The 14,658-nt window shown below is 44.0% G+C and overlaps 1 long non-coding RNA gene across 1 annotated transcript; it reads right to left on the reverse strand.

Moving 5' to 3' along the window:
• Window positions 1–819: 819 nt before the first annotated feature.
• Window positions 820–12,908, reverse strand: LOC122225212. The gene is made up of 4 exons (XR_006205153.1): window positions 12,832–12,908; window positions 8,687–9,258; window positions 2,571–5,912; window positions 820–2,385 (listed from the first exon to the last, which is right to left on the reverse strand). It is a non-coding gene; the product is annotated as an uncharacterized LOC122225212 (long non-coding RNA).
• Between the last annotated feature and the right edge of the window lie 1,750 nt (window positions 12,909–14,658).

Consider the following 14,658-nt stretch of genomic DNA (forward strand, 5'->3'; position numbering starts at 1 on the left):
AGGGGGCAAGTCGACAAGCAAGCTCTCTCTGTGTGACTCCCAGCCACCCATACTCATAGGTGTCATTCTGCCTTTAGGGCTTGGGTGCCAGGAGCCCATCTGCCTCTCAGGCTAAGGGGAGCTATTGTCCTCCCAGGAGAGCTCTTGCCCACAATCTTGTCCCTACCCACCCCCCCACTCCCCCCCACCCCCGCCAATCCGCCAATCCACAAGAGGAGGATGTGGCCTCCAGGCCTTTCTCCGGGAGTCATTAGGCTCCTTGCAAACGACTGCAATTCCATCTGAGTTGGAAGCTACTCAGAATTCAGTTCTTATCTCAGGTTTAACTCAAGGGGGTGTTTGCATGGAAAGTTTAAATGAAGACATGAGAAATGAAAAGGACCACAGTGTGAAATCAGAAAAGCAAAACCCAACGCAGTGTCTCCTCCTGGGGTTGTTTCTGTTCTCTCTAGGAAACACCCCAAAATGTAGACCTCTCCTTTCTAACTCTGGATTTGTCCTCATGTATCCTCATTTCTGCCAAGTTCCATTAGTTGAGGTAGTTACAAAGGTCCGCGCAGGTTTGAGGGGAGAGAACGTTGACCCTGTTAACTTCCATGGAGATGTGTCACATAAAAATGTTCCATCAGAGAGCAGCACATAGGATGGGGTATACTTTGGTGTGGCCATCTTTGGGAAATACTATCTGTCACACTAGCTTTTTAATGAAGGGGGGAAAGCTCTCATTAAAAACTATTAAGTCAGGCTGAAAAAAATGAAATGTGAAGTAGTGACTTATTATAAGCATTATATTACAAGGAAACAGTATGCTTACCAAAGCATCCCCTTAGAATATATTTTGATGGTAATGATAATAATGATGTTAAGTGCTTCTCAACCAATGGAGTGTCTCTGCATCGTGATCTCCTTTAATCCAGCAATGCTGGGAAGCAGGGGTATCCACTTTCCAGTTAGTTCACAGCAGCAAGTACCTTGCCATGCATCACACACTGGTAACAGTTGTGGGGCTTGAACCCAGGGCTTCTGACTCAGATTTTCCTTTCCACATCTGACCAGCAGCCAGGTTGAGTGATATATAGCACCCATTTCAGACAGCTCAGAAGTTCATAAGAAACTTCTATCTAGTAAGTGAGTTCCAGGCATGGCTTTGCTGTGGCTTAAGTCTGAGCAAATCACCGTCTTCTCTGAATCTCTGTCTGATCATCTGCAAATGCAGAGGATTGCACTCGTGGAAGTTAAACTTTTTCCTTTAAAAAGAAATCTTAAGCAGCCACACGTCCCAAGTGAAATCTTATGAGGACCCCTGCTTTATGAAATGTCTATTCAAAAACAGCTATTCTACCCACCAGAGCTCTATAAACCATCCCTGGGTATACACTCAACAGAAATGCACTCATTTGTCCATCACAAGGCTTGTGCAAGAATGTTCATAACAGCTATGTTCATAATACCAAAACCCAGAAACAACCCAACTGTGCATCAATAGTAGTACAAAAGATCAATAAACTGTAATATTGTCGTGCAATGTAATACTACATGGCAATGAAAAAACGAAGACCATTGCTACACTCCAAAACGTGGATGAATGTCTCCATATAATTTTGAGTGAAAGAAGCCAGACACAAAAAGAGCATGAACTTTATAATTCTATTTATATGAAGTTCAAAAACAGGAAAGATCAGAAGGTGGTTATCTTTGGTGAGGGCACTGACTAGGAGGGGACAGCAGAGAACTTGTCCCGGGGAGCAGAGAATGTTCTTTACCTTGATCTGGGTAATGGCTACCTGGATGTATACATATATAAAACCTCATCAAGCTTTCTCATGAGATTTGTGCACTTTGCTGTATGTAAGTTGTACCTAAAAAAAAAAAAAAAAAAAGTGAAAAGCAAAGTGAAATCGCTCTAGTTGAAGCAAGGAAGAGGGTCTTAAAGACCCATGTGCTGAGCCCCCACCTAAGACCCCATCTACCCACTCCTTGGAGGACTCTAAGGGTCCACAGGGCACAGTTTAAAAGAGCATGAGATGAGTCTAGACCATCTCTAAGGAAACAGAAGCTCTGACAGTGTGATTCACGTTAGAATTCAGTCTTCAAGATTCCACAGGTGACAGCTGTCTCAAACACCCAACTCCATGTCCATGGTCATCCTGTCTTGCCCTCTTCCCGAAGCCCAAAGCCCACATGCTGCCCCCAGGACCAAAGCCTCCTATTCACCCTCCCTAAGCATCACCCTCTGCTTCCAACTTCCCAAGAAGGCCCACACGAAGCTTACCTCCTGCTGGTGAGTGCAAGCGCTCAAGTTCAGCCACCTTGATTCAAATCCTGACTCCTCTACCTGTGGCTGGATGTGCTTCTTCTTTGTACACTGACGTTAATTGTACAGACCTCATTGATTGTGAAGAGAATTAATTTAGTACACGGAGAGATCTTTCAACAGTGTCTAATCCATCCTAGGCACTCAATAAATGTTAGCTATCATTCTGATCATTGTTTGTTCTCTTTCATTGCTTGTTCATGGCCAAAGAATATATAGCTTTAAAAAATTAACAGTAATCTAGTAAAATGCTTACCATGTGCTTTGTTGGACTTCTCATAGCCCAGCCTCCTTTTGAGTGAACTGAAGAGACTGAGTTTCCAAAGTCACACAACTGATTAATGATGGAGTCAAGACTCAAACTCAAGCCCTCCTGACCCCCAAACTCCACAGGCTGATCTCCTGGTTACCTTGGTCAGTAAACCACGTAACAGAGTTGACAGAGCAGGTCCCGATCCTATAAGAGTGAACATATAGTGGGGCCACTAGTGTGACAGAGTCTGGAATCAAACAAGCCTGAGCTTCAATCTTGAGATGTGTGGTTTACCAGCTCTATGAGTTTCCACTGTTTAATTTATCCAAGCCTCAATTAGCTCATCTATAAATTGAGACACCACTATGGAATGCATTAAATGAGCTTCATAAGTGTGGCCAGAAGGAAAGCAAAGTTAACCCCGGGGATTTCCAGTATTATGGGATGCTGATAGGGAGTGATTTGGGGAAGGGACCATAAACTCCATCCCTGTTTCACCGAAATCTTCCTCCAGTTCAGAACAGAACCTCTTATCCAGGGACAACCCCTCTGAAGATTGGGGACTTTTTGAAAGATCAAACGATGCTGAAGTGCAAAATGTTAACTTTGTCTGTGGTTCTGGTCTCTCTTCCTCTGTTGTCAATTTTAAAACAGTTGCTAAAAACTAACCTCCCCTGTCAGCCTCTCTTCCTCTTCTTGTTCTCAGAACAGAGGCTATGATAGAATCCAAGGCAGTTTTCATTTCCAAATAGCCCATCTTTCTGAGTCCCTCCTCCCTCTCAGCCCTCAATATTACTTTCTCTCTCTACTTCATTCTGCTCTACAAACACAACTGTGCCTTAAGTGATGGGAGTGAGGATGATATCCTAGACTCCATGATTTTAGAACTCCCAGGTGGCCACAAGGAGCAGGTGGCTCGAACGGTGACTCGGACTCAGAAGGGAAGGATTTGGCAGTAAATGTGGGTTAAAAAGGCCTGATATTCTTACACACCCGATCTGAACATAACATTTTCCAACCCCCAGAGGTAAGAGGGGACAATCACACCCTCTTGCTCACTCCCATACAAATTACTGAGCCTGCAAGGTTTTCTGGGGACATCCTCCTTTCTCTCCCCTGGATCATCACCTTCAATGGCCAGTGTATTGAGATGGCACCCTCCAGGCCTGAAAAAAGTTGTCACATGAAGTGGGCAGATACAAGCAGCTGGGGAAAGGCATACTGGCTATGAAAATTGAATCTTTAAAAGGCCATTGCCCAATAACTACGATGGAATCCAGTTTATTAAGGAACAGAGTTTCAAACACAAAAGTGCCACCATGTGCTCTCAAACTCTCTTTAGCAATGCTTACCATCATCTTAGTCCAATACCACTTATTTCCAGTTATTAGGGGTTACTCCTTCACATTTTGAACTTATTTTCAAGCAATGACTCTCTTCTTCCCATCGTCCCCTGACAGTGTTTGCCCCCAACCCCAAACACATACACAAACACTGGACCTGTGTCTCTAAGGAGCTTGGCAGGGAGGGGAGTAGGGTCTGTTGTCACCACCCTGTCTCCTCCACACATGTCCTCTGGTGTGGAAGCAGGACAGAAGGATGGAAGGGCTGAGGTGTCCCCTTACTTAGCTGCCCCTGGTGAGGGACTGGTCCACTTCATTACATGGGTTGTTGTTTCCTTGAATGACATGGATTGGCCTTTGGCTCTCTCTGTGAGGCTTCGTCTCATGGGGAACACACATTGGTTTCGTTGTGGAGTGTTGTGAGGCCACCCCTGCATGTGTGGGCCATCCCCCTACATAGGTGTTGGTATGTAGCACCAGCTTGGGCTCTAGCTGCTTCCCTCCTTTCTCTCCCCAATCAGAGACAGTCCACCCCTCACTCCCCTTTTACTATGATCATCTCATCCACTCAGAACCCACTTAGGGATAATGGCAAGTGTAGTCCTGCTTCCCAGGGTGTTCTGTCAACCCAGGGGGGAACGGACGCATCCTGTCACACCTGAGAGGCTACAGGCCCCAATCTCCTGCCTCCTTCTCCAGGCCTCAACAGCATCAGGTACTCTGCTGGTTCATGGCTCAGAAATTGTGAAAGAAAAAATAATTTTAATCTGTTGGTGTTATTAGGAATTTTAAAAATCCTTCCCAAATCTGCACACCTTGATTTAAGTCTACCAAGCACACACTCCTCAGGAAAAGGGCCAGTGAAAACAAAAAGTAGAAGTCAAATTCCATGCCAGGCTCCATGCAGGGGGCAGGGTAGTGTGTGGTCCCTTCATGGGAGAAGTGAACCCAGAGCTCCTCATAGGCAGAAACCCAGAACCAGCACGAACCAAAACAATGTCAACTTCAGAGATGACAGAAATCTGGGGGAGGACATTAGACATCCCAGCAAGTAGGATAAGGTTTAAAGAAAATAGGATAAAGAGCTTAAGTCACTTTGATTTAAACCTCAAAGTACAGGGTGACTCAGCTCCAAAAAGTGGCATCTTGTACAGGGGTTGTTAGCCTGTCAGGTTTGTTCTCTGCGTAGAAATATCAAAAGTTGATATACCCTTGAAACCCCTTAGCATGATACCATATGGGAGATGCACATTTCTCAGTACGTTTCATCAGCCAGTGCTTCCCTAAATGCTCAATGGATCTTTGACTCCTAGTGTGACCATCAGCGGAAGCAGGTGGTCCCAATGAGGTGCCATGTTGAACCCCAACACATCTCTTTAATAAACCTAGACCCACAGCCTATGTGGTGAGACACTCACATGATGAGAGGCCCAGGAGCTGAGGTCTAAGGAGGGAACAGCAGAATCCCCCTCTGTTCCCATCTCATGCTCACTCCAGCGCATCCACTAAAATTCTTTGGTTTCCTTCCCTCTTCTCTCTCAAAAGTGTATAGTTGAACATGTATAACTTTACTGCTACTTAAGCCAAGAAAGAATATGAGAAAGGAACACACCATGATCTTAGCCATGGCAGTCCTTAGGTGCTCTATTATTCAAAGTTTACGTAATAAGCACATACAACATTTACAATGGTAAGTATGCCATTGGGTAGTTGCAGGGAATGATGGTGCTTACAACAGGACACAAGCACATAGTAGGCCCTAAATATATATTATCTCATTATTATTATCAGGAAAAAATAAAATTTACCTCACTGCTGTATGACAGGAAAGAGGTGGCAGAGGAGATGGGCCCCCAGCAGGGAGGTCCCTCTCCACCCCTAAACCTACAGAAGTTTCATGGCCTTTGTTACCTCTGCCCACAGATGACTGGGATGTTTTCGCTGAGGTAGGATCACAGAAGATTATACTGCCCACATGTCAACCCCAGAAGGATCTAGAAACCTGGGAGAAAAAAGCAGGAAGGAGAGAGGGGGTGGTTAAGAGATGAAAATAATTTCCAGAAGGAATTTGATTAATGCTGTTGTCCTGGGCAAGGAGCAGTTCTGGGCGAGCATCCCTCCTAGGGCAGGAGAAGAGAGGAGGGCAAGGCTTAGGAGCTCGGGCTGTGCATTCCCGCTGACCTAAGATGTCAATCCCAGCCCTACCATTAGGACAAGTTACTTATTCCCTTGGCCTCAGTTTCCTTATGTAGAAAATGAGGGATAATAATAACACACACCATGGGGTGCCTGGTGGCTCAGTCGGTTAAGCGTACATGGCTCAGGCCATGATCTGACGGTTTGTGGGTTCGAGCCCCGTATCGGGCTCTGTGCTGACAGCTCAGAGCCTGGAGCCTGCTTTGGATTCTGTGTCTCCCTCCTTCAGTCCCTCCCCCATTCATGCTCACTCTCTCTCTGTCTCAAAAATGAATAAACTTAAAAAAATTTAAAAAAATAATAACACTGCATCAGGATGCCATGGGGGATAAAAGAGGTACCACAACTGCAGAGCCTGGGGTGGAGTGGCACTTCTCAGCTAGCACTGTTATCTGCAGCCTAAAATTCCTGCATGATTATGTGTGATTATGAGTGCTTGAATGATTTGGAGTGTTGAAATCTATAGACGTACATTATTGTTTAAAGCATATGTTTGCAATACAAATTGAAATGTGTCACCCTCCATCATCTATTAAGTTGGAAAGTGTGGGGTGCCTGGGTGACTCACTCAGTTTAGCATCCGTCTCTTGATTTCAGCTCAGGTCATGATCTCACAGTGTGTGGGATCGAGCCCCGCATCTGGTTCCGTGCTGAGAGCATGGATTCTGCTTGGGATTCTCTCTCTTCCTCTCTCTCTGCCCCTCCCCGCTCATGTGCTTGCTCTCTCTCTCTCTCTCTCAAAATAAAATGAATAAACTTTAAAACATATATATATATATATATATATATATATATATATATATATACTAGTGAGAATGTGGGGAAATGGACACGCCTTCTCTATTGATGGGAATATAAGTGGCACAATCTCTGGGAAGAGCTATTTGACAACATGTATCAGTTCCCTTAAACATGTCCAGTCTCGGGCAGAGAAGCCGTATGGTGTCACAAGGTTGAGCAGAGATGGGAACAGAATGCCTAGTGGCAGAAACCAGGATGGGTCCAGGGAATTAACAGATCTTCTTTAAGGAGCCCCAGAAATTCCGGGGAGGAGATACAAAATGTGTGGTCATGCAAATTGTCATAAACAATTGTTATTTGGGTGTTAGAGAGAATGCCAACCCTTTAACTGGAGACGCAGAACTAGTGTACCTCCAGTTGCCAACTGCATATCCCTTCCTGGAGGCCTCAAATGCATCTTCCACTCCAGCACACCCAGGATGGACCTATGGACTGACCACACTCCCCACTCAAACCATTCATCCCCGCTGTTCCAATCTTAACAACAACAAAAAACTACCACCATTTACTAGTCGTTCAAGTGCCAACCCCCATGAGTTATCCTTGATTTCTGCTTTTCACTTCGCCAATAGCACCAGCAGCACCATCCAAACCCCCACATCCAATCACTCAACGGGTCCTGTTTCTTCTGCTTCCAAAATACATCCTGAATCTAGTCACTGCTCTCAGTCACCACTGCTACTGTCTGATAGAGGCCACCATTATTTCCCACCTGGACTGGGCTTGTCAATTATCTTACTTCTACTCATAATCCCTCCAAATCATTCTCCAAGTAACAGCCTGGATGGTCTTTTAAAAATAGAAACCAGAATGTTAAGTGCAGCTGAAGAGAATTGATAAATGTGACTATATATCCGAAATTATTCTAACTTGAGCACAGAGTAACTAGACTAAAAGAGGTAAAATAGGAAAGGTATGTCAAGAACAATGGATGACAGACTTAGAAGGACTAACATGCATCTTGTTAAAGTACTGGAGAAAAGAATAGGAAGAGTGGAAGAGAGGAAATTTTCAATGAGTTAATAGGTTTGCATTTTCCAAAATTGGTGAAAGAAACTAAGCTTCAGACTGAGGATTCCCCACCAAACCCCAAATAGAATGAATAAGATTAAATCCACACCTGAGCACATTTATAGATAAACTAAGGAGCACTAAAACAAAGATGTGATATTATCAAAGCGGCAGAGAAAGCAGAGGTCACCTACAAAAGACTGACAATTAGAGCTGAGATGGCAATGGCAGCTGGTGGAAGTCAGGCGATGGCCAAGAACGATATATTCAGAAATCACCTCTTAAAAACAAGGGCAGATACTGTTTCACACATTTCTCTCAATGGGTTTAAGAGAATTCATTAAAAAAGAGAGAGAAAGAGAGAGAGAGAGAGACCAAGTTGAGTCACATAATCAACCAGATTAAAATTCATCCATTTCTTTACATTGTCTCTTTTTCCTTGTCTCCTATCCCTCTTTCCCCACCCACCACCCTGGAGACACTCAGGCCTTCTTTCTGTTCCTCCAACAGCACACTCTGGGTCTTTCTTCCTACTCTGCCCCCTGCCTGGAGTGCCCTGTGCTTACTCTCCTCTCAACCTTCAGGTCTCTCCTCAAAAAAATAGTCCCTCCAGCCATTAACGTGACACCCTGTTCAATTTTGCTGGAAGCACTTATCTACAACTGAAATTCTTTTGTTTGCTTTTTTGTTTACTTGTGTGTTGTTTATGTTCCCTTCCTCACACCATTAGAATGTGAGCCCCATGAGGGCAGAAGCCTGCCTGCTTACCTCTTTATTGCTTATCCTCAACACCCAGGGCATCTGAATTGCTCAATAATTAGTAGGGAAAAATCAATGAACGAGTATCTGAGTCACACAAGGTTGTGGCACCTCCTACTCCAGTATCCTCTGGTTACTTATTACGTCGAGTTGATGGTGGGAGAAGGGGCCAGAGCCACTGGTTCTGAGGATGAATGCTTCTTGTTTAACTATAGGAGAGCTCAGGATTCCGTCTGGGCCAGCAGAACAAGTTAACTGCAGGATGAGAAGCTAAAGCTTTTGGATCCTTGGCACTCGTCTAGGTGATTGCTTCAGATGTGTCTTGTCACCATCTCAGCAGTGCTATTTCACAATGGTATACAAAGGATGAGAATTAACTTCATCCCAAAGGAACTCTTCTTGGGACATCTGGTCACATTGCATGTAGGAAGTGGGTCAATGAATAAGCATTCAAATGAGGAAATGTTGAAACATCACTGGTCCGCATTGCAGAGCTGAGATCCCTTAGCTTAGTATTCAAGGCACTCCGCTCTCCAGCCTTGTTCCAGATCTGAGATCTCTCCTGACCTCAATTTCCCCATCTGTAAAATGAGAAGAAAATCATCAGAAAGGTCCCTTCCAGGCCTAATGGTTTAGCATGCTTCTCTTGGACATGAATTCCTTCCTGCAGCCAAACTGATCTAATTACTGTCTTCCCTGTCCCCCACCTATACATAAACCTAAAAATTTTGCCTTTGATTACACTGGTCTCCTGCCTATAATGTTATCATTTCCTCTCTGGTCTTTGAAATAACAGGTGGCCTTAAAGGGTCAATGGAATTTCTACTCCCATTCTTCTTTCTTATTTGTTCTAGCTGAAAATATTTCCTTTTTATAAACCCCTGGGCATGTACTGTCTCATCTAAGGCGTTAATAAACTATAACCCGCAAGCCAGATTTAGGCCATGGGCCAAATCTGTCTGTTTTTATAAAGTTTTATTGGGACATAGCCATGCCAGTTCATTTACATATTGTTTATGGCTGCTTTTACTAAAAGACTACAATGTCAGGGTTGAATAGTTGTTAGCAGAAACAGCGTGGCCCACAAAGCCTAAAAATGTACTGTCTGGCTCTTTACAAAATCAGTTTCCAACTTCTGGCCAATCCATGCTTCTCAAACTTGATCTCTGTGTACAAAGATCCCTGCCAAGATCCAGGCAGAAGATATCCAAAGCCACAGATCACCACAGTGTATCTTCTTGCAGCATCAATTTGAAGAATGGGGAGGAGGAAAAACGGTTAATGAAATATAAATGTGTACCTTAAAGCAAACACATTTATCTTACAAAATGGAATCTAGCATTTGCATGAAATTGTGACTGAAAATCCCGAATGTGACCCAAATTCCAAGCTTAGGTAGGACCTCTCCACATTATTCCCACTCCTTCACTGCTAAAATGTTTTAGTATAAAATTCTGGGAAAAACCCATCTATGTTATTAGATTTGAAGTGAAACCACCTGAATTTTTGTATCCTTACCACTCGTGACCTAGTGCTTTACTAAGGAATGGGGTTATTTATCAAGGTAAATCCTGAAAGGTCCTCCCCTGTCAGGATGGTTAATGGGGTCCTGCATGATGGCAGGACCAGGGGACTTGACCTGCAGAGGTCTCATTCACTGTAGGGGATTTATGAGTGCCTTGACTGTTTCTATGGCAACAAAAAGACTAATAGCATTTTGTTACATTAACAATATTTGCCACAATGTTATTGCCAGTTCAAGCCACAAATTAGTTCCTTCCTGAGCTCAAGGCAGAACCAACCATACAAGTGAAAGAGTGATGACCTAGTTGTTCTGTTTTTTTCGCCTTTCTCTTTTTCTTTTCTTTTATTTATTTGCTTATTTATTTACAGAGAAGAAATGGGAAAAGAGATACTATAAAATTTATTCCAACCCTGGCTAACAACACCACGGCTATTCGTGTGCCCCCTTCCATTTCCCTCACCCCAAATAACCTCTATTGCATAAAACGGTGATCACTGTTTTGTGTTTGATGTGGTTGTTTATCTTTGTTTTGTTTTTAAAAGGCAAACATCCCTAGGAAAGGATAACACACAATATTACTAACTCTTAGTAAGAATCAGGAGGTGGTTTTGGCATTGGGGGGTGGAGGAAGAAAGGCAGCCCCAGACTCCCAGCCAGGGTTGCAAGATCTGAGGCCAACCCCAATTCTGGCACCAACCTGCCGGGCTGGCCTGGGGGAGCCATTTGCCATTCCTGCACCTTCGTGTGTCTTTCCAGTAACATGAAAGTAGGGAGCTCGGTGACCTCCAACGGTAAGACTCTACAGTTCAAGGCAGCATAATTCATGGAAAGATCAAGGTCATGACCACATGGATAGGCCTCAATAACATAAACCAGACTGGAAAATGTTATGCAGAATGACTTATACTGTATAATGCCACTCTAGTTTTTTAATTTAATTTTGGGGATAGTTAACACAGTCCATCCACGTTGCTCAAAAATTAATATTTTATTTTTTTTAAATTTTTTTTTTTTTTCAACGTTTTTTTTTTTATTTATTTTTGGGACAGAGAGAGACAGAGCATGAACGGGGGAGGGGCAGAGAGAGAGGGAGACACAGAATCGGAAACAGGCTCCAGGCTCCGAGCCATCAGCCCAGAGCCTGACGCGGGGCTCGAACTCACAGACCGCGAGATCGTGACCTGGCTGAAGTCGGACGCTTAACCGACTGCGCCACCCAGGCGCCCCATTAATATTTTAAAATACATTTAAAAGTCTTCCTTTCTTCCTTCATCCTCCTCCTTTCTTCCCACATACAACACTGTTACTAGTTTTCATATGTAAACTTCCTGGACAGATAAGCTTAATTTTCCTCTTTGCTGCACAAAGGTAGCATACTATACATAGTGTTCTGCACTTTTGCTTTTTTGTTAGTCAGTATGTGTGGGAGAAATTTCCACTTTGGCATAGAGAATACCTTCATTCTTTTTTCTAGTTGGGATGTACCACAATTTATTCAACCAGTCCCTTATTGATGGGTGTGTGGATTATTCCCGGTCTTTTTATTACAAGCAACACTTTAAAGAATCACCTTGAACACATGTGCTTTTGAAGATGTACACATATACCTATAGACAGATTTCTGGAAATGAAATTTCTCTTGTAATTTTGTGCATTTACATTTTTTCAAAATTTATTTTGAGAGAGAGAGGGTGAGAGGGAATCCCAAGCAGGCTCCGCACTGCCAGCACAGAGCCCAATACTGGGGTTTAACCCACGATCCATGAGATCATGGCCTGAGCCAAAATCAAGAGTTGACACTTAACCAACTGAGCCACCCAGGCTCCCCGGGGCATTTGCATTTTTGATGCAGACTGTCAAACACAGTGAGTTACCAAATTCTCAGTACTGGCCAATCTGACGAGGTTAAAAAACAGTATCTCAAGGTGATCTTAATCTGTGCTGCTCTTTTAATGAATGAGACCGTGAATTTTTTTTGTTAAGAGCCATTTGTATTTTTTTCCTCTGTAAATGAATACTTTTAGCCCTTTTTCATATATGTAAACATTTAAGACACACCAGGCTATAGATGGCTTATGGCTGTGAACAGGTAATGAAGGGTGGGGAGGATATTCCCACTGGATAACCTCAATTGAGAGACTGGTTGCTTCCAGAGAGGAAGGGAGGAGAATGAGACAGGGGAGGGACACAAAGGGATTCCTGCTGCATATGCGACAATGTATTTCTTTTTAAAAAGACACAAAGCAAACAGGGCAGAAAGAAAATAGAAGAGGAAGGAAGGGAGGGAGGAAGGAAGGAAGAGAAGGAGGGAGGGAAAGAGAAAACAGGCTTTAAAATCAATTGAACCTGACCTTGAAGCTCAGCCTTACCACATATACTCTGTGGCCTTTGGCAACCCTTGCAACCTCTCTCGTTCTCAATTTCAACACCTATAGAATGTAGATTAAGCCTACCTTGCAGAGTTAGCATAAAGACTGAAGATAATCCCTGGAAAACTGTGATTAGCACACCACTGTGGCTCAACAGTCACATCAGAATTGTAACATTAATTTGGCTCTTATTATTCAAATGTATACACAATGCCTCAAGCCAAAAGAAAAGTCTGGTGGCTTTTCTTGGCTCAAACTACCTCTTTTTCCTGTTGGGTTTCCCAAGCAGTCTTCTCGAAGATCCCACGCCAGTGTCGTCCCCAGAGCTGTCTGACTGGGAAGCCCAAGTGTGAGAGAAGCAAGGGTGTGGTCACGGGCAGGGAGGGGGAGTTTCCTCTGTGTTGCAAGCCCTGTTCCCAAGAGCTGTGACCTCTATTAGCACAGGCTGAGACTCTGGCTTCCCATCCCACTGTGGTGGCATCTAGAAAGCCCAAGCCCAACACACTCCTTTTCCAAGGACAAACCACGGCCCAGAGTCTCCCTGCCATCCCTCTTATAGGGACAATGTATGGGAGAATTACGACTGTGGTTGACCTGAAACCTGTAATCCCTGAGGCCTCAGAAGAGGCCATTCCCTCCCTCTCTCTTTGGTTCCGTGACATCTAGGAGCAGCAGACTGCCACACCTCACCCCACAGTGCTACTTCAACCTCTCATTGCCTCATTTCCCCAGACAAGATTCCTTTGCTCTAAACTTGTTGTATCAGCATGGGGAAGAGTCAAGCAGTGAACTTTGTACAGACTTGCTTATACCTTTGGGTTATTTCCTGAGCTGAAATTGTGTCTATTTTTTTTCATTATTTTGATCCTAAAACACCAGAAAACTAGAGAGGAGAGAAGAGAGGGCAGGAAAGAGAGAGAAAGGAGGAAAGAAAATGGCAAAGAGGGAAAGAAAAAGATTCAAAACAGATGGCATCTGAGCCATGTAATGTACACTCTCTAGAGAGAAAGCTCTGGAAGTGACCTAAAGGTCTTCCTTGGACACCACCAGGTCCCCGATTAGTGGCTGGACCCACTATAGGAGCCAATGCCAGGTGTGGGGTGAGCGTCAAGTAATGCCTACTCTGTTAACATCTGGAAGCTTCACCGAGCCAGCAAAGACAACACCCTTCAATTATTGGCAGCAATGAGCCCATAATAACCCATCAATCAACTCATGAAAATCTTGGGGAAACCTATTATGACTATTCATGGCCGGGGAAGGTTGTTTTATCCTTGGCAGAACTGATTTGAAGGGAAATTGTAAGCCACACAAAGTTTAACTTTCTTGGCATTTGTGAGTATTTCTCTCTTGTTTTAGTGACCTAGATACGGTAAAGCCAGGAACCTCTCTCTGTAGCATCACTCACAGGCCTGCCAGCATATTTACTGCCAGTGCCTCACCTCTCTTCCCTTAATCGAAATTTCCCTTTTATTGGCCTCATTTCCCAGAGCTCTTTGCTGGGAGACAAACTACCTGCCCTGAGAAACCAATTCATTCTGAAGTGATAACAGATGTAGTGGTAGGCAAAATAATAGCCTTCCAAAGACATTCATGCCCTAATCCCCAGGATCTTTCCATCTTTAAAGGAGAATGTGCAAGTGGGATTAAGGTTAAGGACACTGAGATGGGGAGGATATCCTGGATTATCCAGGTAAACCCAATCTAAGTACTTGGGTCCTTAAAGTTTGGAGAACCTTTCTCTGCCAGGGCAGAGAGATGAGAGGGGAGAAGAGTTGAGGACTTTGAAGACAGAGGAAGTGGGCGCAAGTCAAGGAATGTGGGTGGCCGCTAGAAGCTAGAAATTGCCCTCAGTGACAGCCAGAAAGGAAACAGGATCTCAGTCCTACAGACGCAAGGAACTGGATTTTGCAAACAACTCAAATGTCCAAGGAAGCCAATCCATTCCTAGAACCTCCAATAATGAATGCAGCCCCACTGACACCTTGACTTTAGCCCAACGAGACCCATGTTGGGAATCTGACCCATAGAACTGTAAGGTAATAGATGTGTGTTGTTTAAACCACTCATATTGGTGGAAATGAGTT

Source organism: Panthera leo, chromosome A1 (assembly GCF_018350215.1).
Source record: "Panthera leo isolate Ple1 chromosome A1, P.leo_Ple1_pat1.1, whole genome shotgun sequence".
NCBI classification, from domain to species: domain Eukaryota; kingdom Metazoa; phylum Chordata; class Mammalia; order Carnivora; family Felidae; genus Panthera; species Panthera leo.